The sequence below is a fragment of the Mugil cephalus genome, chromosome 3 (genome assembly GCF_022458985.1).
Source record: "Mugil cephalus isolate CIBA_MC_2020 chromosome 3, CIBA_Mcephalus_1.1, whole genome shotgun sequence".
In the NCBI taxonomy this organism is placed as follows: domain Eukaryota; kingdom Metazoa; phylum Chordata; class Actinopteri; order Mugiliformes; family Mugilidae; genus Mugil; species Mugil cephalus.
The window spans coordinates 21,904,906-21,931,654 of NC_061772.1; the positions used below are offsets into that span (position 1 = coordinate 21,904,906).

The following is a 26,749-nucleotide window of genomic DNA, read 5'->3' on the forward strand; positions in this document are numbered from 1 at the left end:
AATCAGTTTCACTTATAAATATAAAACAGAACAGCTTGCAGGCATATTAATTTCTTAAGCTAACTCCATCTTGGTCTGTATCGGTTAAGTCCCAGCGTGCCTTGTGTGAAAATTAGCATTTGATTATTTCCCTTTGCTCCCCTTCTTCTTCCATTAGCAACACGCCGTTGCCGTTCTCAAGGACTAAAAATGTAAATTAGCAATCTAACTAACAAACTGTTATCAATCCGAAGGGCCTCTGCGGGTTTCTGCAAAACCACTCTTCATTAGTGAAAATTGTGTTTCACTCAGCGCGGCTTTGTAAGGTGCAAAATAAGACGTGGCAAAACGTCAAGTAAAAATGACATAAATCCTTACGCTGCATCGCTTTGGAAAAGAAACGGTTTAAATACGCTCATTTGATTTCCCCTCTATCTCTCTCCTCGCGGCGCTGTCAGTCACTTTACTTCTCTTTCCTGTACCCGGGGTTGATATCAGATGCGACGAGCGACACATTAAAGTGGCAGGCCTACCCTCCTTTCCCAAAAAATGAGAAACAGACCTAGAATACAAATAACCGTAGATCAAATGGATTGAAGGGATTTTGAGAGCCTTATCTCACTCAGTCAGTCAGCTTGGAGTTGGAACCTGTTACAAAGACCCAGACAGACTTTGGCCCCAAAGATCCTCCCAGCTAGCCCCCTGGCTGCTGGGTGAACAGATGCATCTCACACACACACACACACACACACTCACACATACACATCACATTGAGTTTTGCCAATATTTTATTGCATTTTGATAGCTTCTTTAAAAAGAAAGTTGTTTCTGCTTCTTTTTTATTTTGCATTTGTGTTGTCATTGCTTCATGACTTCAAAGATTTGACCCATTTGAATCCATTATGTTGCTGTTGCACTGACATACACTCACCGGCCACTTTATTAGGTACACCTTACTAGTCCTTTTGCCTTCAGAACTGCCTTAATTCTTCGTGGCATACTTTTAACAAGGTGTTGGAAACATTCCTCAGAGATTTTGGTCCATATTGACATGATAGCATCACACAGTTGCTGCAGATTTGTTGGCTGCACATCTATGATGAGAATCTCCCGTTCCACCACGTCCCAAAGGTGATGGTCTATTGGATTGAGATCTGGTGACTGTGGAGGCCATTGGAGTACAGTGAACTCATTGTCATGTTCTAGAAACCAACTTGAGATGATATGAGCTTTGTGACATGGTGCATTATCCTGCTGGAAGTAGCCGTCAGAAGATGGGTCCACTGTGGTCATAAAGGGATGGACATGGTCAGTAACAATACTCAGGTAGGCTGTGGCATTAAAACCATGCTCAATTTGTACTAAGGGGCCCAAAGGCAGGATGGATCCATGCTTCCATGTTATTTACCCCAGATTCTGACCCTCCCATCAGAATGTAGTAGCTGTAATCGACTCGTCAGACCAGGCAACATTTTTGCAGTCTTCTATTGTCCAATGTTGGTGAGCCTGTGTGAACTGTAGTCTCAGTTTCCTGTTGTAAAACCACATCCACAAATCACCTCAGATCAAATGTGTTTTAAATCAGCCTTTTAAAGGTTTTTAAAGTCATCTTTAAAATCATCCCTAAAATGTCTGCTTTTACTCATCCGGTGAGGGTTTGATAGAGAAGGCTGCTCATCCTTGTCAACCAGAAATGAACTTAAGCTCTGAAATATTCTCTGTCGACTGCCGAGTGCTTTTTTGAGTCACATTTCCACCTTTCTCATTTTGCAGTTCACAGCAGAAGAAATGAAAAGAGAAAATGATCTCCGTCAAATTGCCTCTATTTAATCCCAGATTCAAATCCCAGAGTCTCTACTTCTGCTGGCTGTACATCTTCCTTACAAGAGTGGAAATGCACAATATAGTCTGAATAATGGCAAAGTCCAGACTTGCATGATACTTGGAGGCTGATTTAAGGAATAGGCTGCGAGCAGACACTTCCATTGTCGACCTTAAATTCTAGAGGCTATAATAGCTAATGTCTTTCTTTACATATATTTCTTGATTTAGCTCAATCACAGTACATCCCAAATCACACACTAGATGAGATTACCGTCTGCAGCTCTTATTTTTGCCGCAACCAAATATCTTTTTGAAGCTCTTTTTTTTTTTTTTCATTAATTCAGGAATATTATCTCACATTAAAAATCCCAGCTGCTTTTGTTCCTTGTCTCTGTCAGGAAATCCCAATAAGTGTGTAAAAAAAAAAAGAAGAAAAAAAAAGCCCTAACTAATATAAAGTCTCCACGTAAACTGTATATAATCACTACACAGTATAAATAAAGCCCTCACATTCAGTCAGTTTCATACAATACTTCAGGAATCAGTATCACCAGAGATTTCTTTGTTTTATAATAAAGGGAAATTAGAATATTTATAGATGAATATTTCAATCTCTTTGACATATTTTCATTATCATCTTGTTATCTTTTATTAAAAAAAGTACAAACTGTCTGTAGCCATGTTAGCTGTAGGGCTGCAATAGGCCCAGTGGAGCTTTGAGCTTGATGCAAGCATGCAAACTTTTCGTAGGGTTATCATGTTGACACTTGCTAATTAGCCCTTAAATTAATTTACAACTGCGGCTAGTGGAAATGTTATTAGCACTCTCTGGACACCGTAGTATTGGACATTTTTTGCGTTTATAAAGAGGGATTAACGCTCCGTGATGAGGGACCTCACCATCGTGGGAAATGCCCGACTCTGCCTTCAGATAATTAACTGGGCATTTGTTAATTCCTTCTTCAACAGGTCACATAGAAAAACTTTGCATCTGAAGCTGTGCACAGGTTGGAAAAAAAGGAGCGACTGACTGTGGAATAAACCAAGAAAACTCAAGGAACAACTTCTCCACAGTTCATGCAGCTTTGACGAACTACTCAATACCAGTGTACTGTGGGGTATCTATACCTGCAGATATTAATGAGCACACTCAGCTAGGGCATCTGTAGCTAACATGACAGCATTACTGCCTGTTAACTATAGGGATATATGACACCCACAAAGTTAGGAGCTGGAGCAGGGTTCTTTTTTCTTTCTCAGAGAGATGTTGCAGTCTTGCATCATGTGCTGTACTCTGGGTTCTTTTTGCCAGTGATGATATCATCTCAAGTCTTTATTCTTTATTATGGTGCATTTCATAAGATTCTGCAAGTCTTTATAGAAAAAGCCTCATGGAAAAGACATTAACCCTTTAAAATCAGCTTGTGGTATTTGAATCACGGTAACTCACAGTGGTTTGCACTATACTGACAAAATTCAAAGAGTGGGAACACTGGGAGGTTGTGCTTCTACCTGGAAAACCTTCGTTACATCTCGAGGATATAACTAACTTTGTTTTTACCAACAAATTCCTCTGAACAACTCTCTCTTCCTGGGGCTCCCCAGTGTTGTATCACCCTCCAACCTGCAGCTAACTGCAGCGGTGCGTCATCATTACCGTAATGGCAGCTTTTTTTCCAGAAAGTGCAACTTCCCAGTGTTCAACCGCACTTTGAATTCCACCAGTAACTGAAACACTGCCAGCTTTTCCTTTTATGCGCAGGCGGATGTTTAGGTCTTAAAGGGTTAAGGCTCAAAGGAAAGCTTGAGATTGTACTTTGAACACTTCAGGAGTATCTCCTCATTCCAGTCCAAAGGAAAAAAAAAAACTAGTAGTCAACAAAGTCAAGTCTGTGTTATAAGTTTGATAGATATGTTTAGTTTTGTATATATATATTTATATATTGTAGAAAAGAACAATTAAAGGTGTAGACAATAACAAGTTCTTTCAGTAGGAAGTACAATCAATGTTATAAGCAAAGTATGATCAATTCCACTTTCCAGTGTTCTCACACACAGTGCCAGGAACATAAACAAAGATATCCAGCTAAAATAAAGACAGAAGAGCTGAACAAAGGCAGCACAAGGGCAAGAATAATAGTCTGTGCAAAGACAAAGACAAAACACTAGACACAGAAACTCACCTAATTAAGGATAACGAGGGAGTGGCATGAAAAACACCAGATGGAATCGAATCATGCATCATCTGGGGGGCAGGAGAGCTGGAAGCCAAGATCAGTCTACACACAAACTGCCACTACTTTTAATGGTAAGTTTGATGAGATGGCTGCTGCACTGATCAAATGCCACAGTTGTTTCCTCCTGACAAAGGAAAACATTTCCTTACCACGGAGGAATTTCAAACTTTACATGATAAGTCTCAACTTTTCAACTGTAGGCATTATTTTGTTTTATGGCTTTCATGAATATTAACTCACAACTCAATTCTCACATATATAAAATACTTTCTCACTTGGATTTTCATTATTTTTTAAACATTTTGCTCAGAAAACTACGTTCAACTACGCGTACTAATGGGAATTACTGAAACTGTCCTCTTACTGGAAGCATCTGTTTTGATAAGTAGTTTTTTGTAAATTTATTCTCTTGATTATATTTTTTAATAAATATACTTTACACATTTCTTCTTGTGGTATGTGATTCTATACTTGTATCTCTTTTACTTCTTACCCGGTACTGTTGGCGAGGCTGGTTAGCTGGTGTTTTTTAATGTTTTACTTTCGATCTTGGCAAAGGGGAGAGGTGTTGGTTGAAGTGTATTTGCATGTCCCATCACTTCTTACCTGCTGTTGTTGGCTAGGCTAGTTAGCTGATGTAGCTTGCTGGTTGGTTTCTAGTTGGTAGCTGACTGCTGGCCTGCTGGTCGGTTTCTCAGTTGGACTGGGCTTCTGAAAGAGTTTTGCCTCAGATCATGGCACAAGGGATTGCAACATCTTATCCTGTGTATTAATGAATTACCTCATCTCATTTTATTTCAGCTGGTCACATTTTCTAAAGTACCTTTTCTATGTAGAATGCTCCTTTTCTTCCTGAATGTAAACATAAGGCTGGAGAATTTAAAAAATATCAACCATGGTGTTTTCATACCATTTTGGATTTTTTTTCTACTTGTATATATATTTATATATATTTTATCAACAGGATTTGAGACTTTGTCACTTTTATTTTATTTTATTTTACACAGCCGGCTAATTTGTTTCTTAACTGCCAGTGCTCAGCATGTGCGGTTCAGTTCACAAAAACAAAAAGGGACAGAGCAGATTGTACTTTTTAGGACAGCTACGGTCTTTTAACATTTGTAAAGCACTACTGTGCTCGTTCTTTTAACTCTGTTGTGGCCAGTGCTGTGTGTTTGCGGTGTGGTGTGTTGGAGGGAGGGTGCTCTGGTGACCAACAGGAACAGACTGAATGAGGACCAGTTGGCAGGAGTAAGGATGCTAAGGAAAATGAAGGCCATCGCAAGTAATGAAAGTTGTGCCGTGCCTTAGAGGTTTTTGGGAAGTGTTCGCACAATAAGAGGCTCATCCCTCCAAAGTGAAAGACAGAAAGGTACAGGAGGCCTGCAGCCATAAGGTTTTTTAATTATGTGTAGTTTTTTTTTATCCCAGATGGGCAATTATTTTTTATCCCTAATACTGTATAGATATGCTTATCTATTTCTGCTTATTTATCTGTTTTATCTTTATCTTATGTATGTTATGCTCAATGGACCGCTTGTTGTTTTTACTGTGATGATGATGCTGTGTACCAATTTCATTTTTAACCCTTTATGGCTTATAACTGCAGCACATATTTTAGGGTTTAGAAGCATGTGGTTTTCATTCAGACAATCAAAGAAGAGCAAGGAAACATTCTCAGGTCAAATCCTTGTAAAATATTGTTTGCTAGGTCCACCTCTGCATGAACGTGTGTATGAACATACGTATTTATGTTGACAAGTGCCTGAATCAGCACCTATGTTCAAATGGTCGAAATACATATGCGTTAATTGCTGATTTAACTGAGAGGAAAAAGCACAAAATCTTTCACTGCCAGTTCCTACCCGCACTACCTGCTTTCCTTCCCCGTCCATCCTTCCACATCTTCTCTGTTCTTTATTCCCCCCTATATTCACTGAGGTGTAGCACTGTCCTCTCTGCCACATAAGGTCATCCCACTCAATAAAGATCAACAAACTATCTTCCAGGGAGGGCTGGTGATGGTCACACACACGCTCTGAAATAATAAAATATTTAGCTGCAAGACTGTAACTACATCAATCTCATATACAGTCGTGTGAAATTTTTTATTTTTTTATTTTTTTTTTGCATGTTCAGATCATCAAACTAATTATAAGACAAAGATAACACAAGCAAACACAAAAAGCAGTTTTTAAATGAAGGTTTTTATTATTAAGGGTAAATAAAATCCAAACCTATATCGCCCTTTGTGGGGGAAAAAGTGTTTGCCCCTCCTTCTAAAGCATAACTTAACTGTTGGTTTATGACACCTGAGTTAAATTTCTCTCGTCATAACCAGGCCTGATTACTGCCACACTCAAGAAAACACTGAAATAGGACAAAATAGAAAGCTAAACATCATGTCAAAAATCATGTTAACATGCATTCATCTTCATTTTTTCCATGCAAAATTAAAAAAAAATGAAAAAATAAATAAATAAATCACAAAAATAAAACAGTCTCCTGACGTCTTATGATAACACTCTAGGGTTTAAATGTAGAAAGTCCTCAGATTCCAATGAGCGCCCTATAAAGGGTTAAGGAGTAATAAAGTCTCTTGAGTATTTTGATTGGTTGACGGATTCTCCCTAACTCTCGTTCTTTGTCGCGATACTGTAGAGTCTTCCTAGTGAGGAGAAGCGGACGCTGAGCAGTGTTCACGTTCAGTCGCTGTTGTGGCTGTGGAGGGAGCACACTCAGCCAGTGCCTTTGGTCGACCGTGATTCAGACCGAGCTACAACGAGACTCCTTCAAACTCGTCGACTAACAACGAAAACAACACCTGCAGGCGTGTCCGAACAAAAAAACTCCGACTTTTGCCGGAGACCTTTAACCCCGGCGGCAGGTAAGGCTGCTCTTTCTCCACGTCCTGTGGTCTCTTGGCTGCTTGTGTCCAGACAGACACTCCAGTGCTAACGGATATTTCCACAGTTGAGTTTCGCATCAGTGGAGCAACATTTAAATCCCGCCTGGGCTGCGCTAATGCTCGTTTCACATGTTGAGTTACACTCGTCCAAACACTTTATTGTCAAACTAAACGTCCAGTTCCTCGGCTCGAGTTGTCGGAACCGGAGGGGGGTAAACGCAGGAACTTCAAAGCTCCTCTGTCGAGCCCTGTCTGTGCATGGATATCCCAGTTAGTTAGCTTGTGTGCTAACGATACATCTGCTTTGTATAAAGCAGCTTGGCTGGCTCTCTAGCTAGCTGGCTAGGTTCCCCTGCCAGCTCCGCACAGTAATATCAGTTTTTACAGCACTGTCCTGCTATGGAGGCGAGGTGGCTGCTCGAGGAAGCCATGACAGGCTTTTATTTTTTGTTTGTTTTTTGTGAATGAAACTGACAAACTTAACTTGTGCTACGGGCTAGCTAACGTCTGTGCACGTTTGCAGCCGTTTTTTTTTTTTCGGAGCGTTATAGTTTCAAAGAATTTTGATTGGGAAGTAAAAAACAGGTTCAGCACAGATATAACAAATTGTGCAAAATAACACTATAGTCCTCCTATAGTTTTCCCGTGTGTGTGTGAATATACATATATATATAACAAAATAACTATAAAAACAAACATTACAAGACAATTAAAGTGCAAAAGAGCAATAACCTGGTAGACTTGCACATAACTTTAATAATAATCATAATATCATAACAATAAAACAAGCAAGTGAACCCACCTGCTCAGCCCTGAGGTATGCTGCCCAGTACTAATACATGTTAAGGCTGTATGAGGGACAAATACGCTACCTTCCCTTTAAAACGGTGATCATTGCTCATTAAGATCTAATAATATTCCTCAAGTCTGTCCCTTAAGACATATCTGATCTTATATAGGTGGAGGCTATCTGTAAGTAGCCTTAACCAATGGTTAAAAGATGGAAAGATGGGAGTTTACCCCCCTTGCAGTGCTACATATCAATTTCCTGGCACAGAGAAGATTATAAGACAGTAAGCGGTATTGTGCTTTCAAGAGTTCCTTTTTTCTTTTCTTTTTGGAGTTCGTTTTTTTTGGCGTCTTGCAGCAAGAGTACACTGGTTATAAAATTGCTTTCCGATGAGTTATAACCCTCTACTTTCCTCGCTGATTCTCTTCGTGTGTATAAAGAATAGTGTCTGTTTTTAATTTGCGCCGCACCCTCCGACATTTCTGCAGCTGCCCCGTTATTATTGACTGAAGGTGAAGGACCACTTGTGTGCAATTGTGTGTTTGGGAATGCAGCGCAATGAGAGGTGCAGTGACACTTGACTTATTAGTGGAACGCAGGTTATCTTCACGGCTCAGTCTATGTCTGTTTTGATAACTACACAGTTGTTAATAGTTTGCATTGCTGTGGGTATTTTTCTAGTTGGTATAGGATACTTTGACGGTGCTGGTTTTTGTTTTTCCCCCTGTATCCTCCTAAATGTTCACCTAAGCAGACCGTACATATCTATATTCATGCTGATGATAGTTCGTGTGCTTATGGATGGTATAATAACCAAATGTAAGGGATACTTTAAAATGCTTAATGTCTATAGGAACATCTAATTTGTTTAAAATAATCGAGAGAGCTGTTGATTCAGCTGCGTTTTCATTTTGGAGGTTGTGGTTTGTTGTACTATTGAACTGTACTGGACTTTATCGGCACATGTTTCTATTTTGAAGATCGTTGTCGGTGAGTTTGGCTAAACAGCAGAAATATGTAAGTGTTTAATTCAATATACTTTAATGGAACCACAAACTACATCCTCCAAATCGCACAATTGAATCTCCACCTTTCTTCCCAACTTAATGCAGGGCTTTTATTAGGTTTTATGAGAACGCATTTGGTTTTACTGGTTTACAGCTTTGGTTTTATCTAGAATAAGCTAATATTGGCTGGTATATCAGATTCATGGCTCTAGATCTCGTCTTATTGATCTTGTAGGCAATCATACTTAGCTGTTCAATTCTCTTGTGTAAGGGTTTTCTCTAAAAGTCTACTTATCTAAATGTAAATCAGGCTATGGCCTTCACCCTTATTTAAATTAGAGGGCTTGAACACATTAAGAAGATCCACATTGCCTTTGTTTAGACCCATGAGTGTTTCTCGTGGTAAAGGCAAGCTGAATTATTATTTTTTCTTGGAAATACAGTAAATGAAAGAACAGTTGTGTAACATGATTTTTAATTTTTCAATGGATGCATTACATTTTACTGGAATCACTTCGAACATCTTTGTCCTTCTCTTATGTTTTCTCTTAATCATGTTGTAGATATGAGCATTAATAATTCGATTATGATCAGTAAAGTTGCCCCCACTTTGGAAAAAGTCGTATTTGTAGCACAGGCTTTTTACATGTGAGGCTGAATTACTGCTTTGTCACTTGGTTTATTTCAGCATGGTCACTTCTCTGTGTGAGGAAATCTTTGATTCTCCTACTTTGCATTTATACTTCTTCTACAAATGATGTTGTCAATTTGATTTACTATGCCTTAAATGCTTTGTGGACAGTAAATGCTGTGTTTAAGAATGTAAACATTTTATACAGTATTTGTAAAAACTTTCAAAAGACTTTATTAAATTCTGGGGTGAAAGAACTTCAGCCTTTCTTCAGGTACCACATTAAGAATAAAAATAGCATAGAAGCGTGAATTTACTCATCCTACTCATTCACCTGCTTAGCTTGGTTTATGGATTTCAGTCAAAAAGACCATTGACAGACGCATTGACAGACTCTGAGGTGTGGCGGAAACTTCTGAAAATGTAGAATTTTATTTGGTTGAAGTTTAAACAGAAATATTGGGAGCAATTATACACAAACTTTATCGCTCCAGTTGTAATCTGTGACATGATGGCAGCCATTCTGTCAACTTTGGCAACCGACATTGATCCCTGGCAGGATGCCTGAGCACCATTTCTGAAACTTGCTGTTGGGCACTGTCTGGTTTCATTTGGTGCTCTGGATTTCTACGTGAACCAGAAAGGCAGTAGAGTGAAGCGGACACGAAGCAGCTTCAGTCTTTGTGGAAAGTGAGGTGGAAGAGGCTCACACTTTTGAGGCAGAAGTGAAGAGCGGCAGTTCTCATTGTACAACGATGAAATGATATTCATGTGCAGTGTTGCCCCTTTGTATTTAGTGTTTTTATAAAGATGTTTACTTCAAGTGGCCACATACCAATCTAGACACAAACATGGTGATTAAATAAATTCATTGGTGAATCATCTTAATCAGAACTGTGTACACAATCTTAGTGAATCGTTTCTTTTTGGATTAAGTTGTCTTATTCAGATTTGACATGAGAGCCAAATTACAGTGTGTGCAATAATAATGTTTTGCATAAATACACTTGCCTTTGCTTTGTTTGTCTCCTACTTAGACAAAATCTTCAGTCAGATGTTTCAACAGATATCAGAGCTGCATTACAGCTCTAGATTTATATTTATATATATATATATATATATATATAATATATATATATATATATATATTTGTATACACACATATATGGAGGTATATTGTTTGTGGATTCACAGCCAGCGAGGGTGTCGAGAAATGTGGCAACGCTTTAGAAACAAAACTTTCCTGCACAGATTTGTACTATTTTTGAGCAGATTGCAGGAACAGCAGTAGAAATTGGCAGTGTGCTAAATTAGATCAGACTTAAAAGAAATTCTTATGGATAGAATACCATTTCTATATGAACACGTTGGAATAGATACAATACTTTGTAGGAAGAGAGACGGGTTGGAGTGAAACTTGAAATACCAGCATCCAATTTAAACCCATACAAACATCCCTGAAATCCATAAAATCTCAGCACCTAGGAAAATAATCCTTTAGTCACTGGTATTGATCAACACCCGCCCCTGTTCAATGTATAATGGGTATTTCCTGCTCTGGTGCAAAAGATACTATTTCAAAAGTTACTCCTCCAACAGAAAACCCCTTGCAGCATGATGTTTTTATCCACGTTCACACTACTAGCTCCGTTTCATGTTTTTAATGCATTAAATCACACATGCTTTGTTATCAGTCCACAAATATATTAATATTAGTTCAAGAAAATATCATACACATATCCTAAATGTTGTCCACTGATCTGTGAGCATGTTGGTGTTTTGTTCACTGTTCTTGGAGTCTTTCAGTGGCAGACAATTTTCAACAAATCTGCATAATAAATCTCAGATAATAAATACGCCACAGTGCTGTTCTTAAGCCACGTCTAGACAAAAAGCTTTTCAGCTGTGCTTGTCACACGTCCACCTCACTATTTTAATCACTCCAGCTGTCTGGCCAGCTTGGGTATGATTTTATATTTTAATTCTGGGTTTTTTTTCCGTCCTCACATTTTGCACATGAAACTACGGTGTTGTTTTGGTGACCTACAGCTCAGAGCTGTGTACGAAAGTGTCCTGTGTGCACACAGAACTACCACTTGACCTGCTTTTTTTTAATGTGTTGTTTTTGCAGCACCTTCTCCATGCTAAAGTTCGTCATCTCCAGCAAATGTTAAACATTGCACCCTTTCTAGTGCTGTCTGCTAAATTTGGCACATCGCAATTTTATGTGGTTTGCGCTCTGATTTATTGTGGATGTATGTCCTTCCAAAGCCATTTCAGTCTCTTCTCTGATGAGTGCCCTTAATCAGCACATTTCACCACACTGCATGAAACAGTCGAGTGTCCTTTCAGCTGAAGTTTCCTCTTCTTGTTTCAAATGCGGGGGTTTAAAACACTGAGCAACACAGCGGTAAAAGCTGTCAAATGGCCCCAGTTTTTTTTATAGTGAAGCCGAACTACTCATTTCTGCCTCTTTTCAGTGTCTCCAGAGAGACAACTTGTAGCATGCCCGGTCCATTGTCTTTGAGCAAATGAATAAATGCTACTCCTTATTATCATCTGGTTATACCAGAGGATTTTGCCAAGCCTTAACACGCCTGCCTCTGTGTGAATCAGTGGGTGCAGTGTGTCACTGTGTGGTACTCGGTTTAAAACCTGTGCTGCCTGACCGGGAATTGATTTCAGATTATCTGTTCAGCTCCTACAAGAGTCCACCCCTGCAATATGGCAAGTCTTATGTTTTCTGGCTTGACTCTAGCAACAGTCTGTGTGATAAGATGTCAACTGACATAGCTGCTTTTTTCCCTCCTTATTGTTTTAAGGTGCTTTCAGCTTTTAGTGCAGCAGCATTTAGTTTAAAGTTAGTTTGTTTAATTTGGAACAAAAAGAAGACATAGGTGTGATAACACACTATAAACACTGCCATATATATACCATACCATTCTGACCGTTTGTACTTGTGCCGCCATCCTTAACATTTCTTTTCTTTCATTAGTAACTAATTATAAATATTATATTTTTTGTTATCTAAACACATTAGGCCAATGCGGCATTTATTTTCATCTGTGTTTCAACAGAACCTCTTTGTAAAGCAATTTTATCCTCTTAATTAAGCTTTAAAGCAAAGGTCTGTCAGGCTGAGTCTTTTCTCACTTTTGAATCTTTCCCATCTGTTTTCCACCAACTGTACAAAACCCCACAAAGATAATACAGCCAAATTATAAAGATGAAGATATTTACATATCTTGCATTATTGCTCTGCGTTGGCCTCAGCCTTCTGTTGTAAAACATAAACACACAAACAACTGGTTGAGAAAAACTTATATATGTTGCCTCATACTTTCCAAATGCTTTTAATTGAAAGTTTTCTTTTTCTTTGTTCCAGTTTGGTAATTATAGTAATTATGTGTTGACAGGTTACTTAAACGTTGCAGTAATAATAACATACCATGGACAGGAGATTTTCTTAGCCAGTACCTATTTTACCAACATGTTTTTATCAAAGTAGCTATTTCTTTAATACTGTTGAATTGGATCGCTGTGGGGAAAATTAGCCAGGATGGCAGTTTTACTCTGAAATTGTGTATTAACATATTTCAGATATTCCTAATTCAATTCCCAGAATATGTCTTATTACTTCACATGTTCTGCTATACACTACATCAGGACATTTTATATTCATAAGACATGATCCACATTAACCACACTTTGTGGCAGAGACAAGGCGCTCAAATGTACTTTCTCCGTGATCAAGCTCACAGATGGCAGCTGTACTGTTTATCCTCCTTTTCTTGCTGAGGTTGACCAGAAAATCCTCCTTAAATTATCCACTCTCCTGTTCCATACACCAACCACCTATCATGGAAGCAGTCAGACCTGCTGTCTTGTGGATATTGGTCCCTCAAGACCCTTTTATTGCCACAATTTACTTCTTGAATAGCCTGCTGAGTGGATGTTGGGTATTGATAAAACGGGCTTGTTTTTCTTCCAGCAGGAGTCCGGCCATTCTTGGGCTGCTGATGATCCTCTTGATGACCTGTCTCCTGTTTCTCAAATTTTGAATAGCTGTCCAGATGGCTAAAACTGACATTTAGAGCTAAAAGTCATCCTAAATGACTGGGGGGAGCTTATAAGCCAGGTGGTATCTTTTAAATTTCTAAATATGTGGAAAAATGAGCTCGATCAGTTTAGGAAGACGAAGCTAAACAAAAACTGGCTGTGAATATTACTGAAGTTAGATTCCAGTGTGGTTTTTAGAATAACCACTGTTGTCATTTTGTATGTCCACATCTTACAAGATTGAAAGAAAGGTCACAACTTCTTTTTACGCCACAAAGGCAACTGAAATGGAAAGGAAAAGAAGATATATGCCATTTTATTTGTTCTCAAGTTCTCTGTCAGAATAAAGCTATTTAAATGTTTTTTTTTCAATGCTCAGATTTTTATCTTGAGTGTATGAAAAGCCAGACTACCCTGCAGCGTTTGATAATAGGTGAATGCTAGTAGTCGGTCGGTCATCGTCTTAGCGAACCACTGCACGAATGCAAGCAACATTGGTTGTAAATTCTTTGCCTCCCAGCTAATGGCAGCTCTTCCTGTTTCCCTTTTGAATGATTAATGTTGTTTTGCGGGTGAAGAAGAACGTATGTGTCCGTTGGCTGTTAGCTGTTGTCCTTGCAGAGCGTTCAAATGCAAGTATCCAACGTTGATGGTAGGTATTAAAATACTATCTGGCCAACAGCTTAGTAATAAGAAGATAGTTGGTTAGTTCTGCCTTCAAAATTTGAACACATAAATTGGCTCAACTCAATTGTTTTTTTTTGTTAGAACTGAGTCTCCAAGTTTCTACAATCTATTCTTTGGAGTTTATACAAGTCCAGTCTCTGTGGGACACTGCTGTTGCTCTTACCCTATGACCCTCTTAGTACAGCCAATCTCTGCCTGCTTCAAAGGCAACACACAGACAGCTTATCTTTGCATACTTTGGAGCCGTGACCCTCCCCCAGACATTTCCTTCTACACCCCTCCTCAAAGCTAGATACCGACCACTCCGTCCAACAAAAGAAAGCGTCCCCCTTTGCCCTCGGGCACGCGGACAACTGATATGCTCCCACCTCAGTATCCACCGATCTTTTGTTTGAGCAAAAATGCGCCTAACCCTAACCATGTATAGTAGATGTAGCCAGGATTAAGAGCTGGTAGGTCCATACAGGCTTTGCAGGGAGTTGTAACACTCTTCGGGGTGCGAGATGCTGTGGTTGGTTGGCTTGTGATCATGTGTGGACTACTTGTGCCTTCACCTTCTGTCCTATCTGTCATCAGAACACACTGTCCAGCTCCTTTATATTCATGGTTTACCACAGCCAGTAATGTACTGCTGTCCTTCTCAAGCGTCCCACTTACAAGTTGCTATTCAGTGAATGCTTCTCACTTCATTTTCTACACACTAGGAAAGCAAGCGTCATTCACTTGCTCAAACACTCATAGTCTGTGATGGAATTGAGGTTAAAAAAAAACAAAAAAACTCAAATTGGCACCAACCACACAAATGGCTTTTTTTTGTCTAAGCTGTTCGTGATTGTTGGTATTTGTGCCAGTAGAGTTTATGTATTGGCTTTTAATTTTTTTGAGCACACCTCTGTAGTAAAATGTATAGTGATAAACCACAGCTTGATTCAAAAAGTTAAATTTACAATCCAAATCAATCCTGAATTGAAAAGTTCGATATTGATTTCCTAAAATCCTCGGATAGATCTTTTAAAATATGTGCCGTTTCCTGTATCCTCTTATTAGGAATCTCATTGCAGTCTTGTGAGACTGCTTTCGCTCGGCAAATCTTGCAAAGCTCCGCAATGAGATTAGTCCACATGTGAGGGGGATCCAAAACATGACACAAGCTTCAACTCTGAAACTACTCTCAGGCCCAAAAGCTGGTTGGATTTAAAAAGTATGACAACAGAGAATTGATATTTACTCAAATGTCAAAAGTGAGTTGACAACATATTTCAGGAGGAATTGCAGTTTTACATTAATGTGTTTCAGGGACAACTTTTCCATTAGCTGGTGCAGTCACACAAAGTTAGCACGACCCACAAATTCAAATTTTTTTCCTACAAAATACTAATGCTTATTATTCACAAGCCAAAGTCAAGTTGCGCCAAAACATTCTGGAATATTGGCAACAAATGGCTTTCTCTCAAGAAGCAGCTGCAGGAAGTTTTGGCACTGGTGTTAGTATTTGATTTATATTGAGACAGTTGAGCCTAACGAGCTGAAACGTGATAAATTATTTGTATAGAAAATAAAACTGCAGCAATTTTTGATACATTTGTCAGTGGAAAAACACCAAATGGTTTCATCTCGTCTTCATTTGAAGACCGTGCTTCATTACTTAAACTCGTTTTAAGAAGAATGGTGAAATATCACATGAACTGCAGAAATACGAACCGATGTCAAAAGTGTACACAATGCCGTCAGATTTTTTTTTCCTATTTCTTTGTCTAGTAGTTGGCCAAAGGAATAAGGTCACAGTTGATATTGTGTTATGAAGGACTTCTTTTCCATTCAGTTTGATAATTGGAGTGCTCAGTGCGTTAAACTTCTGTCGTGAAACGTCCCTGGGCTACCATTCTGCATTCGGTCTCACAAGCGCCATCCACTCTCACCGTCCAGCGTGGATGAAGAATGTCTTCGTTAATTGTTTTAATAGTCATCTTTACTTCTCAACACTCTGCGGGATTGTGAAATGGGGAGTCTCAAGAGCTGTCTCATCTTCCCTGAACAGAATTAGCCTTCCATGACCCTTCTTCGCTTTGCCCTTGTGACATTCACACTTGATTAGGCTTGCAAATGAAGTTTTCCTTCTTTTGGGGTTGGCGGCGCGACCTTGGCCCAAGAGACCTGTTAAGTCTTTATTGGATTAGCTGGACATTCTAAGCTCGAGAGACGTCCCGGCAGTATTCAGCTGCAACCGCTGCACCTGTTTCATCATCACTTTTTCCCACCATTTTTCATGCTTTTAAGGTTTAAAGTCAACATTTGGTAGCATCCGAGTATTTGAGATGAAGACTAACTTACTTGGGGTGAAAAGTGCCCCCGTTTGTCAATTGACTTGCAATAAGGCTACCCACTCTGACAGCCAGTGTGATTGCTTAATGAGACAACCAAATGTTAACAAGACATCATTGGGGTTATTAACTGTACCCGCTGTTGCAAGTCAATAAAAGTTTTTTTTATAAGGCTTAAAAGTCTACTAGTAACACAAAGACTGGTTTTGATTGTTTGAACGGTGAAGAGATCGTGAAGAGAAAACTAAATTCTGTTAATGCTTAAATTTTAGACTAATTGAGCACAGAATTGTTGGAAACATTATAATTCACCGGAGTCCCTAATTACAAACACGATAAAGTAGTTATTCTGCAATATGATGTGCATATAATTACATGCATTTATGCGTCAGTGAAAAGTACTTGCGCCCCTAAGATTTTCAATAATTCTGTATAAAAAGTACTCAAAACAGCAGTGAATTCTCACATAAGCCCTGAAACTATACGAAGAGTATGCAATCAGACAAAAGAAACAAAAATAGCATACTCGTGCATTTCTTTATATAAGACAATTCATAATTTGTTTTGGAATAATGGCAAACATTTCCGCCAACTGCTGATCAGTCATCTGCAGCAGCTTGGAGCAATTTTAGCCCATTGCTCAGTAGAAAACAGTTACATTCACAAGTAAGTTCCACACTTATGAGAAGCATACAACATTTGACATGACATTTCATTTCATCACCCTTTCTGCTAATGAGCTTCTGTTCAAACTGGGATTTAAATTGAAGATAAGTGCTCAATTTCAGACAACCTTTTACAATAATTATTATCACAAAATTAAAAAGGCATTTAGAGCACGACTGAGCACTACAATTGCTCAGTGGTAAGCACTGTTGCCTCACGGCAAGAAGGTTTAAATGCACTGGCCTCCCTATGTGAAATTTGCCTTTTTTTTGCCCTCAGTGAGTAGGTCCCTCCTTGGTGCTCTAGTTTGGTCCCACGTTGTAGAGACATTCAGGTTACATGAACTGCAGGAGAATCTCAGTTGAAATCCGTCAATCTTGGCTGGTTCCTGCCTCATAGAAAATATGGGTAATGGTTGAACACTGAGATGTAAAAGTGCCTTTGTTCTTGATGTTTTTTTTTAAGTGGGCTTTATTCAACCAGGCAAGCACAAAGCGATTGGCTTCAGAAGACAAGTACAAAGGTTCTGCTTTCTTTTCTGATTTAGTTCTTTAGCGTCCAGCTAAAGGTTTACGGATTCAGTTTTTTCTTTCAATGTTTGACTTCTCATTATTAATGCACCTACAGACTAGAGAAAGATGAGTGACTGTGCTGTCTCTCAACGCTCCTCATTTATGAAGAAGTGCAGCTGAATAAATAAGCTTTGCCGTAACACCAGAGTACAGAATGTCTCCTTTCCTCTGCTTCATTGCTTGCTACATCTACTGTGCATCCATACCAGTGCCTTATTAGTACATTTGCAATTCAGCTCAGCTCCGACAGCCCTGTTAGCTCTGATCCATTAGAGGGACCATGGCCGATTCAACGTCACGTCTCCAACCAACTTTATTCATTAGAAGTTAAAGATACTCAGATACCACAACCCACTGAAGAGCCTTGTTTGTTTCAGATGTTGTAATGAAGGGATGCTATACACATGGATGTTTGCAGATCTGAAAAGAGAAATGGAACACAACTGCAATTTGCAAATGTAAAACTTTCACGAAAATGAGTTTAATGGATTTGGGAATATTTCTTGGTTCCGCATCATTATCTACTACAGAGCCAGGTTTCTGAGCTAGGAAATGCAGTTGTTATCTGTGTATTTTGTCCTTGAGATTAACACTGACCTCTAATGACACAGTTTTGAGCCATTAGAGGTCGGTGTTTGTTTGTTTTTCCCCTGTTGCATGAATGCTAATTTTGCATGCTTAAAATACAACACATTGCTGTGTGAGATTTTTAGTTGATAACAATGGAAGCGGTGTACTTTCCCCAGACACAGGTGCTATAAATAGCCACATTTGTGTGTGTATAGATGGCTGTTCTGGCGTTGTCAGAGAACCTCACCGGTGTGGCACAACTGGGGAAAATATACTCTATTTACGGTTAACTTCATATGAAAGCGTTATAGTACAAGTGATGTCTTTAATTACATGGAATTTAACTAATCTACACAATGAAAGAAGGACTTCTGCTTCTGAAATACTTCCAGTAGACATTTGGACCGTGGCAAAAGTGTTAAAGCCAAGCCACATGGACGCTGTGGGTTACAAACTGAAGATGATAGACTTACCGAACAGTTCCAAATAACAGGTACAGTCTATTTTTGCTAACTCTGCAGCTATAAGATTATATAAAAATCCCCTCAATTACAAGGCAGCTGAAACATAATAACCATAGAGCTCTTAGCATGCTATTCCACAGATACGCATCCCATGTAAGGACAATGCTGAAAGAGACGGAAATGACCTAAAAGGGGCAGAGAGGGCCTGAACAGACTTATCCAAGAGCAATTACATTCAAGAGAGAAAGCAGAAGATTGGCAGGACACTGCAGCCCTGACGGGAGTAATAATTTGCTTTGAAAGGGCAGTTAAAGGTAAACCTGCAGAATATAGCAAGACAAGGTCAGGTGGAAAGAGACTTTTTTTTTTTAAATCACCTCGGGGGTTTTACCGTTCCCTCTGAACAGCTCTTCCCTCCACTGCCAGGCGTGTTCAACCTTGTTGCTGGATGGCCTATACGCTCTTGACATTTCTGCTGAATTCTTAAGCTCTGTGAGGCAAGGTGCTTTACATATTAAATTTCACTATATCCAGATTACCACCACCAGTGTGACTGTTTAGGTCTTGACCACTCCACATGTGTCAAACCAAAAAAAAAAAAAAAAAACATTGATTTCGTGAAGTACCTCGTCTGACCTAAGGTTCCTCCGGAGAATAAATCGTAGCCAAGTATTTCCAGCCTCTGTCTCTCCTGCCTCGCTCCCCTATTCTTCATCTCCAGACCGTATCTTTCCATCCCCAGCTGCTTATTATGGTTCCCCCTCCCAAGACAGGAATGATTGGAATCAGAAGCCGAGATTTCCCAGTGACATTACAGTTGCATTACAAGCTTTGGTTCTCTTCATCTCCGTCCGTTTCATTTTTTAATGCTGAGAAAAAGAGGTAGGGGTGACAGACATTAAAGCTGAGAGCAGCGCAGAGAAGAAGCTGACTTATTAATGATCTAAATGTGCTCTCCATTTTTGTACTTCACTGGAGGAGAGACAACAGAGTTTGCTGTTCTTGAACGTGCCTGGTGAGATAAATGACCTTAAAATATTTTTGGTGTCCCAGTTCCCCCTTTGTGTTTCTATTTCTGTCTCTCTTACTGTGTCGCCATCTTTTCAGTCAGAAGTCATGACATTTTAAGAGGGCTACTCTGATTGCAGAATAATGACATATGCATATGCAGAACCCTGAGAGGAGAAGAATAACCTCCTCCCCCTCCTCCCCCCACCGCTTCTTTAAGTCTTTATCTTTTCATTCCGTCATATCTGCTGGAGATTGAGAGATATATACCATCAAAGCCGTTTTGAAGCTTCCCACTCCCTTCCAAAATCCTTTTGATTTCCAACAGCATGCGCTGCTTAATATTCCAAAGTAGTCGGTGGCCTTTTCAGAGAACTAACAAGGTTCTGAAGATGCAAGTCTTGTCTTCGTGTGAAAGGCAGCTGGGGCACAGCCCTCTTCTTTTTTCAGAGCTCACACTGAGGTATCTGTGCTGCTAACAAGTTCAGAGCTGTTCGTCAGATACGAGGCCAGAAGAATATGTTCTTGTGCCATTTATCTTTCAATACTGGTATGCAAGAGTATCCATGCTTTGTCTTTTCAAAGACAGTATTTCTTTGTGCTAGGTCTCTTCATTCATTTTTTATTTTTTATTTTTTTCATTTTGAAGTGGGAACATTTTTGTTGCTCAATTAGTTGGTTGATTATTCGATCGTAAAAGAAAGTGAATTGCCAACTATAATAATGCATAAACATCACATATTTACATTTGCTGCATTTCTCTGTTCTTTGTTACTGTCATTTAAATGTCTCCTTGACTTGGATCGCTGATTGACAAGAACAAAAAATGTTTAGATGTCACCTCTCATAGACTAAAAAACTTACTTGTGGAATAGAATATTTTTACATGGCATTTTTAAGATCTCGGGATAAATCGGAACAGCTAATGAATGATCTTTTTGCTGTAGCTGGCTTATTATCGCTGCTAAGTGGTGTTTGTGTGCATTTCTTTTCTCGTTCTGTGACTTTTTGCTGGAATCTGAAAGTGTAGTCTTCTCGTCGCCAGCTTTTCCTTGGAAGCATGAAAGCAGAGTTCACTACAGAGAGCACCATAAAGTCTTGACAGGCACCATGGGTATTTGCTCAGCTTCCAAAAACTCTCAAACTCTTATTTACTTTCATCTTGGATTCCTCTTGCAAGTTTTGCTGCCTCCCCCTCCAAGACTTATCCTTTCAGACAGGCTTCAGTTTTTAAGTTTCTCAGTTTTGTGCTGTTTTTTTTTTGCACATTGAGTCCACCTGCCTCTCCAGAGCCCGTTTGTTCCATCAACCTCTGTTACTCAAACACTGATACTATTACTGTCATGCATTGGCATTGGTGAAATGCAGAAATTCTCCGAGTGTATTTTTATTTAAATTAAAAGTGCAGCCAACTGGTACGCTGCAAGGGGAAAAATGTGCAAGTAGTTTTAGAAGGGGTTTCAAAAAACCGAAAATGGTCGGTGCATGTGAAAGAAAGGCCCAAACAAAGGGTGAACAGCTGCACCCAGTCTGGGTTTAAGTTGGTACAACACGCCCACATTTTTTCCCAGGCACAAAACAGAGTGACAGAACCCATAAATGTATGCAAAGCACCGCTAAATAACACCAGAATTTACTATCTATATTCCTGAACACTTGCGACAGCCACAACGCATCTCCTAGCATGTGACGCAGGCTCACAGAAGCCCCCCCCTTTGTTTCCTAAATCCAGTGTGAAAATTACCCTAATGTTTTGAGAGCTGGGAGACGTTGGCATGGGACTGGTGCTGTGGGAGATTATGCCTAGTGTTTGTGACTAGCTTTGGGCCCCTGGATCTTTAGAGCTTTGTGTGCAATGTGTGGTCATTCATTAAAAAATTGCCAACAAAAAAATGTTTTCATTGAAGTAAAGACACTAGTCTAGACCAATATTAACATAAGCCCCATTCAGATCTCATGGTAACGTTCTGATCAAATCACAAGTGAACAGCTTTAAGTAAGTGAGTTGACGCCAGATAGATAAAATGCATCTCTACACGCGACTTGAATCAATACTCGGGAGCCGATCGTAGTTTCTCCCTTGGTTTGGAAATGATGAACAGCATCAGTTGAGTAGGCGGTCTGTCAGCTTGACCAGGATGCATTGTGTGTCCACACCACTGAAGGAATGTGGTCACAAGTGGCCCGGACCACCCCCACATGTGGGCTGAGTTCTTAGGTGTGTTCACATGTACTTTAAATTGGTCACAAGCATTCAGATTGCTCAGGATACATGTTAATAATGGTTATAAATGGGGCCGTAGATGCATTTTACACATTATACGCAGACCGTGAGAATGCAGCCCAGCTCATTTCAGTTTTATTGTTTTATATTGATTATTATGAAGATTTGGCAAAAGAGTGCATGTTTTATTAAGTGTAAATTAGCCTGAAAACCTCTAAATAAAGCTGGTGCAGTGTAAAACCTGTTGGGTTTGGTATTTCCAACTGTTCTTTCTGATAATACTCTATTTGTTCAGACAGCACTTGGATTAAGGTCAAGCTTTTTCAACTAGCAACTACCCTGGCTGTAATTTAAATGTATGTTATGGTACTTTTGGTTTATGAACAGTGAATAAGAAGTGACCATCAGTTCACTTTGATTCTGCATACAGAAACCTCAATTAACTGGGCTCTTCACTTTACAGACTCAGAATTCTTGGATGTAGCTCCGGGCATCAGATGGTCAGTGATTGTTGGCACCATGGTGGCATCAGTGGTGCGATCATTCAATGTTTGGCCAGCCATTGACTCCCCAGAGAAAATGAGTGTATTATGAATGTCCAACAGATGGGTCTCCTTCTCTCTTGTTACCCCGACTACAAGTCTTGATGGATGGGCGCATGTGTCAAGATGGCAGCAAACGACGAGCAACTGGAATAATTAATTGCCTAATATCATTCTCAGTCAAACCATCGCGAAAGTAATATCCTCGGCCTAATGGTCAAAATGTATTCACAGGAGAGAGCCATAAAATTGATGCTCGTGATTCATATGCACGATGTCAACCCCTTGCTTAAGAAAGGTCAATTGAATGGGACAATATGTAAAGACTGTGAAAGTGATGTCAGCGCAGTGCTAAGCTTGGAGAGCCCCGTGCTAAACCACCTTGAAGAGGAGTTAGAGGGCTGCCTGGCTTTCACGTGATTGCACATATGATCCCCAACATCCTCAGATATTGAAATCTTCTTTGAATATAAATTAAAAGGGTATTTAGCTTTTTGCTGGAGTGAGTAGTCTATACTAAGCCAGTGGCGCTTGTGAATCAAACTGCAGCACATCAGGTTTTTCAAAGTCATTTAAATAATATTTTAACAGTTCTATCTATATACAGCCCTTAACGGGAAGTTGGTGAGTGGAAATCAGTCACCAGTGGAGCTCTGTCTGACAGATCCAGATGCATCCTTATCTCATTATCAACGTAGTTGTCACTTCGCTAACTTAATATGTCACCTTAGCTGTGTGATGTAGCGTCGCAGATCATTTTACTTGAATGTTAATGTCATATTTTACGTAGATGCTGATTTTCCCAAAGTGTACTGCCACAAGCATCAAATGAACTGAGAAAGTCTGCTATGCTCTGTATTGGTTTTAATTTGAAGCTCCAAACACATATTATTAATGCAGATTATCTTATTAGCTGACAATAAAAAGAGACACTGTATTGGTCATTTTTGGATTCACCGGGATTCATATGTTAAGCCCAGAAAGCGCATGAAGCTGTTCACTGGTCAATCAATCAATTCAATTGCTTTGTGGCTCGCAAGTTAGTGTTCAAGACACTGGTTGCCTAGGTAACACTCTTGCTTATTACTAGCCACAAATGTTTTTTAAGTGAAAACAAGCAGAATGTAAAAACATTGCTACTGTATGGACGGAGCTATTCTGTTTAAAAAGAAAATACCACCAATGCAAGAGCTCCATCTGGATTCACCCAGCACTCCAAGCCCAGGCCATCAGCATGGCAAATTTGGTGGAACCAAAGGGGACATGTTGATCAACTTTATTCATCGTTAAGCTTCAAACCCACCCGCTTCAGTTGCCAGATGTTGTTAGTTTTGGCTGATATACTTGAAAATGTGGTAACCCGCTGGTCTCTTCCTGTGTGTTGCCCCCATTTACTCGTGCTCATCTAATTTTGGCTGCTGTATTAATAGATGCCTGTGCAGGTGTTCGACTCGGATACTTCTTGAAGTCAGTTAACACTGCATCCAGATGTTCAGAGAGAGTGAGGAGATATCCACAGTGAAATGTTGCTGAGAAATGAAGGCAGGAGCGGCGTAGGATAAGCTTCGGGAAGAATGAGGTGTTCTAGGTGGATGTTTACTCTCATTTTCTGCTTCCTACCATCTGCCTGCAGCACACCTGCCTGAGAAAGCCTCAGTACCCGCGTACAGTAGCCGGGGAATATTGATTAAGACTGCTGACATTTCTGATTCCTTTTCACTGTGGCTGGGTGGCGGCGTGGGATCTTGCAGGCAAGGGCTGGTTTTGCTCATGGACCAAGACACAAACACACACACACACAGCCTCCCTTCACGTCATTAGAGTGTTTTTGTTGTGTCTTAAGTTGCGTACACAGGATGCGTTTGCAGTTTTGATAATTTTATTAATTTTAGGAGTGACGGTAAATCTGATAAAAGTGACATAATCCTGAAAAACTAATCCCTGCGCATTTTTATACCTACTTATTGCAGATGTGCATGTTTATGATGAATAGCTGCTTTTTCATTTTGGGGTTCTGCTTTGCGTCAGCACTTGCTGTCGTCTTCAGATAATGCTGAAGTAGATGGCTAAAACGTTTGTCAATATTTAGCTCATATAAATCTTAAGTGTTAAACGTGATAAAGGATGCTAGGAGTAATTTAACGCATCCCTAATTACTATCTAAGTATTATGTTGTGAGATGATGTCGATATTCTTGGCCTCCTCTCCTGTCGTTTTTTTTTTTTTCTTCCTCTTGTCAGTGGACCGTGCCGTGACAGAAGGGAGCCCAGCTGGTTTAATTTCTACAATATCTAATTTAAGTGCTGTGTCAATAAGCACATTTCATACAAAAAACAAGATCAATATGTTCTCTTTGATGTGGTGATTTAGCATCTTCTTTAATTTAATAGCTTGTTTGAACAGGGGCTAGGCTTGAATTGGTGAGATTAATTGCAGAGTGTTGTAGCCATGTAACCCTCTGCATATTCGCACTGATAGATTGGGTGTGCATTAATAACCCGGCTGCTGAGAAAAGCCGATAAATTCATCACGGCTGCAATTACAAATATGCATTTGTTTCATCATATTAATTTATAGTGCATCAGTGTCAGAATACTCTGTGGAGTATTGATTTGGCAATAATTGGCCAAGCTGAACAGAATTGCAGCAATTAATTTGGTTTCCCTCGGAAAAGTTTGTATTGAAAAGCTGCTTAGGAGCAATCAGTCATAATTTACCTCCGGAAACATTTAGCCTGTTAACGGGTTTAGTGTGGAGGATGTAGAGCCTGCTTAAACCACCAGTCAGGAATTAATTCGTCGGTGCAATAATCAACTGATCATCAGCTAACCTGTCCCAGTGAATGTGTGAATATTTTATTTGTACTCAATCTGCAAACAACAACATGTTCAGTGCGTTTCCTCTCAGACTTCTTCCAGTGTGACCCTGAATAGTAATAAGCACGTATTGGGAATTGATGAATGTGTAGAAGGATGGTGTTATTGCAACATATTCATCCAATGAGCCCCTTAGTCTTTTATAATGAATGAAGAAAAAGTCGTGTTCAAATGAAAAATTGGGGATAATAAACAAAAAAAGAAACACAAAAATTGAATCTGAATAAAATTACAAGACCTGTGCACCGATGAGTCCGGGGTGCACCCCGCCCCTCGGCCAATTATAGCTGGGATGGGCTGCAGCCCCCCCGTGAACCTCCACAGGACAATCGCTTGCAGAGAATGAATGAGAATACACCAGTCAGCTATAATATAATGATGCTGTAGGCACTGTGAATACTGGACAGGTCAGCATGCATGGGCACCCCAGGGTGAACCACTTCACATCAGTGCTAACCGAAAACCCACAAGAGCTGCAGGTTTTGTGATGCTGTGACCCAGTCATCAAGTCGTCAGTCGCTCAAATCCTTCCCTTATTTTTCCTGCTTCCACCACATCGACCGTGAGGACAAAATGTTCACTGTTTTCTCTCCATGTTCACAATCAGATCAGTATGCAGTACCGAAAGTAATGCAAACTGGAGAACCAATATGTCATTGGATATTATTGCAGACATATCTGTACTGTCACAAACATAATATATTCTGTGGACATTGTTGGCATTGATTGCTTGCTCAGACATATCACTGGATGTATTGTATTACAGATGACAATATTGAAGTATTAGCCTCAAATATAAATATTCACCGGGCTCTTTTTACACACCAACAAATGCGTTTGCTTTCATGCCGAGCATTAAGCAGAACGCATTAAAATGCACGGTACCTTGAGCCACGATATTAAAGTGCGATGTTTTCCTCTTTCATGTGTAGGTGCTGGAAAAAGAGCAAGAGCGGCGAGTTGTGGAAAGACTGCGGTGAAGGTCGGCAGGATGTTCAGCCAGCTGTTCATTTCTTTGTGAATGGATTAGAAGAGGTCAGTGTACTTACACCCGTCACACTCCAGAGCCGGGGTGAGAAGTGTTAAGGTGTTTAAAAAGCAGGCTCAGAAGAGAGGTTACTCTTTAGATGAGTGTAGACTTTAATTCTCATGCGCACTCCTTTATTAATGCATTGGTATTTTTTTTTTTTTTTTAATTAAATGAACTGACATTGTACGTTCACAGCAACCTCTCCGATGTGAATTTGTTAGAAGCACAAATGAGATCTGTGAATATCCACTGTCATGATGTCCTGTTCTTGCTTGTGTGATTAAATTATGAAGCATATCTGTTACAAGCCCCCCGAAACCCCGCGTTCTTCGCATTCCTCCTCACGCCGTCGGT

General features: G+C 39.7%; 1 protein-coding gene across 2 annotated transcripts in view; it reads left to right on the forward strand.

Annotated features, from left to right (window-relative positions):
• The first annotated feature begins 6,706 nt into the window (after window positions 1–6,706).
• Window positions 6,707–26,749, forward strand: part of glceb (glucuronic acid epimerase b) — a 49,947-nt gene continuing 29,904 nt past the window's right edge. Inside the window, exons 1-2 of one of the 2 annotated variants that reach the window (XM_047581206.1) lie at window positions 6,707–6,927; window positions 26,298–26,400. The gene's annotated coding sequence lies outside the window, so the exon portion shown is untranslated. The remainder of the gene's footprint in view (window positions 6,928–26,297; window positions 26,401–26,749) is intronic. The other variant, XM_047581207.1, reaches the window with a different exon arrangement.